Raw genomic sequence first — 4,509 nt, 5'->3', positions numbered from 1 at the left:
ATATTCTATGATTCTATGATTTTAACAGGCTCTGTACTAGTTTTCGTCACAGAATGACTAACAGAAATATAACCCTTATGCACCTTTTGTAGTTAATTCATTAGGTCAACTCTAACAACTAAGCCCCTTGTCAGGTTATTTCTCTTAGCGATAAGGAGCAATTGACCTTAAAACATTGAAGCCAGGTGGATGAGCCTATTCCACAAGGTCTCTTGGCTCCACCCTTGTTAAGTGAAATCTTCCAGGTGTGGATCATTTGACCTTTGCTATATAGGAAGCATGAGGCGTTGTAGGGAATTGTTTCCTCAGGGGAGTTTGAGGCTTGGGATATTTAGGGTGCTTTTCTACTACAGTAAAATGGACTTAGTGTTCCCCAGTAGGCTGGTTTTTCTTCATGTTTTCTACTGTCTCTGTAAAGTAGTTTTAGAGACTCTATGAGCTAGTTACATTGGTGGTGCTTTCTCAGTACAGTAGAACCCTGGTGGTACTACTTCACTGGAAAGTAGTTTAGCAGTGACCGAAGTTCATAAGCTGACAGGTAATTGTTTCTGGGTTCTACAGTTGTTTAGTGTTGAGGAGTTTGAGTACTTCCTTCACTTTGACTGTTTTCAGTGAAGTTACTTACATGGATTCTAAGCTTCCTTCCCAGCCCTAAAAAACAAACAAGCGACAACAAAAGTAAAACAACCACAGAAGCTGAAGTGCATGCAGGTAAGGCTGCTTCTGAAGAATGTTCTTAAGTATTTGTTAAGATTGAACAACAGGTCCACAGGTCCTTATAAATCATTGCAGGTTGTCATTGTCAATTGCCATGTAAATTAAGGCCATGCAAGTACCTTCCACTGTTTCATCTTCCCTTTCATTTGTTATTTGGTTACTACTGAATATTACGTATTTGGTGAAATGTCCTAAAAAACATTACCTTTTAACAACTTTTTTTTTCTTTAGGTCTGCCAGGAGCTGACAAGGTAGAAAGATGTGCTTTTCTCTTTCATTCTTCTAGAGTTAGAGACAGCGTCAATTTAAACTGTGACTGAGGCTCTGCAATGGTGCAAGTCTGCCTTACTACTTCAAATTTAGTGATGCAACCTGAGTTGATGTTAATTAACTTTCAGGCTTTCAACTAATTTAAAGCTTTTGGACAATGACAATTATTTGAAAACACTTCCACAGGTTTACTTTCTTCACTTACATTTGTTTGCCATCTCCATCTCATTCAAAGCAGTCAGGACTGGTTTGCTTCTCTCTTCTCTGGGAATTTGCACTAGGAACCATTGTTAGAATCAGAATCCTGATCTAAGAGTACGATGAAAAATGTTGCACTGCAAGTTGGAAACTGGAGAGGAAAACGTTCATGTATACGTAAGAATTGTACTCAAACAGCTGATTACACCTTTTCTTACACCTTAACAGATGCTTACACCTTTGAAGGGAAAACTTTAAACCTGAGAAGCAACAGGTAGTTTTCTACATTTCCCTTGGGGATAGTGTACTCTTCTGTATTTTGCTTCTATACAAACAGTTCAAAATTTTAAAGTCATGTTGTCAGTCATGCAACCAAACAACCTTGCACGGCATTACGAGTTCCCCTCCAGATAGATCAAGCCCTGAATGCAAGGTCAGACAAGTAAATAATGCCAACATGTAAAACTAATTTGTAAATACATTACTTTTTGGCAGGTTTTTTGGCGCTTTGTGGGGCTTAACTGTACTGCAGTGAGAAGAACGTCTTCTGATGTGAACTGAGATTATACCTTTATGCCACAATTTTTTTTTTTTGGGGGGGGCAGAGCAAAATTCCTTGTGGATATCTGAAGGAGTTGCAAAATTAGTCCTAGCTCCTTTGACCACCAGCACAAATTTTCTTTTTTCCTTCATAAATAATTGAGAATACATATACATTCAATACTTGAAATTAAATTGTAGACCTTGTGAGGAGGTCTTGGAATCAATTAGTTTAGTTCATTTTTTTTATCTTAAACTTTAAGCTTTAATCTACTTTCACTCAGTACTAAAATGATTAAGTTGTGTAAACTGTTTTCACCTTGGAATCTTGTACTGAAGAACAACAAAAGATCTGTGTATATCATCTATTTATGCAGAAAAATATAAACTATGTTATTTTTCCAAGAATGGCAAACTGTGTTTGAACTCATGATGGTCATCTTCCCTGGGCTAGATATTAATTTCTCTACAAAATGTTCTTAAGGACTCTATTAATACACTGTAGTATTATTTTAAGTGAATTTTCTTATGTTCTTCTTCGGAGTCTTCATCAGTTTCAACAATCAAAAATGCAGTAATTAGTTGGGACCAACTGAGTATCTTTTGCACAGATGAAATCAGCTCTATTTCTCTTCAAATTACTGGAAGCACTAGGCTTTGCCCGAGGAATACTTTGAAAACAATGATTTCAAGGATAGGGCTGAACAACTTAATACAAATGTGTCAGTTTTGCAACTTTTACTTTTGTAGTGCAAGTTTGTAAAGCCAGATCCTTCAGGAAGGATCCTGTCCTAATCCCCACTAATTTTTTATTCCTTAACAGGTATATGTTTTCAATCTTGCCTTAAACATATAGCAAGAGTAGCTGTAAGCAATTCATGTCTTTTTCCCATTGAAGAAAAAAGAAATCAAGATCAAATCCAAACAAAATGAACAAGACTTTCTAGGATGGAGTAATATAACCATATGACTACAGCGGTATTGTCTTTCAGATTTTTCAGTGGAGTCAGCGCAAATAGTATTTGACTGTGATAGCAATACAGTTTTTTAATCTCATCATGATGTAGCTGTCGTAAAGTGAGATTTGGTAACACTACATGTCTATATGCAGCTTTATTCTTGTTTCGGGGAGAAGTGTGAAGAGATTCTGATTCTCATTTCTCTTTAAAGAGAAAAGACTTCACATTTTCATTTCCTGAAGCCAAAGGCAGTTTAATTTTCTTGAGTGACCATAAATTCCAGTCGGATAGTTTCTGTTTACAACCCATTCTCCAACTTCAGAGCTGTTATGAGGTATAACGTTATCCTTAAATAAGCAATATTCATTTTAAGCTATGTCAATGCAGATTGTGCTTAGTTTACACCATGCTGAGTGAAATGACCTCATTGTAATACTTGTGCTTCAGAGGATGGGTATATTTCTTTCCTATTAAGAAAGGACACAAAAAATCACAACTACTGTTTCAACAATATCAAAAATATTTGAAATGGAATACAGAACAGGAATTCAGAGGGCATAAAAGTACATAATGTGAAAAGAAAATTAAGTGTTTACATAACGACAAGACACAAGTCAGAGGATTGACTGGGTGAAAAACAAAAATCAATAAGGTTCTATAAATTTACTTTACGATTTGCTTCTATTTGATACTGATGAATGAATTACCTGGAATTTAAGCTTCCAGTTGAATTTTTAACCAGGCATTTAGGTATCTGCAAATACATAAGTACTTGCGTTTATCAAGATCTGTTTTCCTTTTCCAATTATAATGATATTAGAGATGTTTTAGACAAAAATAAATTATAGAATCCTTTTCTAAAGGATGCAAAATCTTGTCTGAATGACAGAGTTATAGTGCTCTAATCTCTCCGAAGAGAAAGCTCATTAAGAACAGTAGACTTAAGAAGAAGAGATGAAAGATAAAATGCAAAGTGTAGTCTGACAAGATGACAGGTGTTTGTGGAGTCTGTCAAATAGTAAGCATTTTTAGGAAGGTATGAGACAATTTATCTATAAATATATTAACACATATTTATCTAAGTATTTTACAGTCCAAGGCAATAATTATGTAGTGATGTGAACTGTTAATTTATGATCTATTAAAAATAAAGTGTTTGAATAAGTATATTTACACTTTAATTCTAATAAATTTTCAGATATATAAGCGAACAAGCTATTTTCTTGTCTTTATTTTCTTCAACCTTCTTAGCCATGATTCACATAAGAGATGCCTTTAGTCTTGCCTTGTCACTAACTCAAATAGAAACAACTTAATGTAAATAATAAGCTCACTAAGTCTCCCTTTGTATAATTGAACCAAACAAATTGTTGTTAAGGGTGCTGGCTAGTTCTGCATATAGTAAAAACCCTTTTCTGAACACAAAAGGGTTACAGCTGTTTCTATAGAATGGCATTATCACCTTCTCCTGGCAGAATTTTGGCCAAAATCCAGCTACTATGTACATTTATACCCATGTTAGGAGACTCAGGGATGAAAGAGTAAGGGATTACATCTTGGTTATTCCTCGCGTTTCCCTGAGATTCATTAAGTATCTCTCTCCAGAGATTACTGGGAAAAATTAGGTGAACAATCTGTTGTGAACGTATTTTTTCCCTGACCAGGTGAAACCATACAAATACAGATTTTTCAGGACAGTGACATAAACATTTCCAGTTCTAGGTATGTCAAAATAATTATCGTATTCAAAAGATAAATTTACCTTTTGGTCCAGTACTGTGCTTTGGTTTTGTTTGTTTCTCCTTCAACAATGTTACAGTTCAGG

General features: G+C 35.1%; 1 long non-coding RNA gene across 4 annotated transcripts; it reads left to right on the top strand.

Moving 5' to 3' along the window:
• The first annotated feature begins 315 nt into the window (after positions 1-315).
• Positions 316-3,868, top strand: LOC121060811. Of its 4 annotated transcripts, XR_005814932.1 has the most exons (5): positions 316-538; positions 638-711; positions 949-968; positions 1,414-1,459; positions 1,681-1,881. It is a non-coding gene; the product is annotated as an uncharacterized LOC121060811 (long non-coding RNA). The 4 variants fall into 4 exon arrangements; XR_005814929.1 differs by lacking the exons at positions 949-968; positions 1,681-1,881 and adding an exon at positions 2,549-3,868; XR_005814931.1 differs by lacking the exon at positions 638-711.
• The last annotated feature ends 641 nt before the right edge of the window (positions 3,869-4,509 follow it).

Source organism: Cygnus olor, chromosome 1, assembly GCF_009769625.2.
Source record: "Cygnus olor isolate bCygOlo1 chromosome 1, bCygOlo1.pri.v2, whole genome shotgun sequence".
NCBI classification, from domain to species: Eukaryota; Metazoa; Chordata; class Aves; order Anseriformes; family Anatidae; genus Cygnus; species Cygnus olor.
Note: the sequence above shows the minus strand (reverse complement) of the source record. Positions and strands in the feature narration are given on the sequence as shown.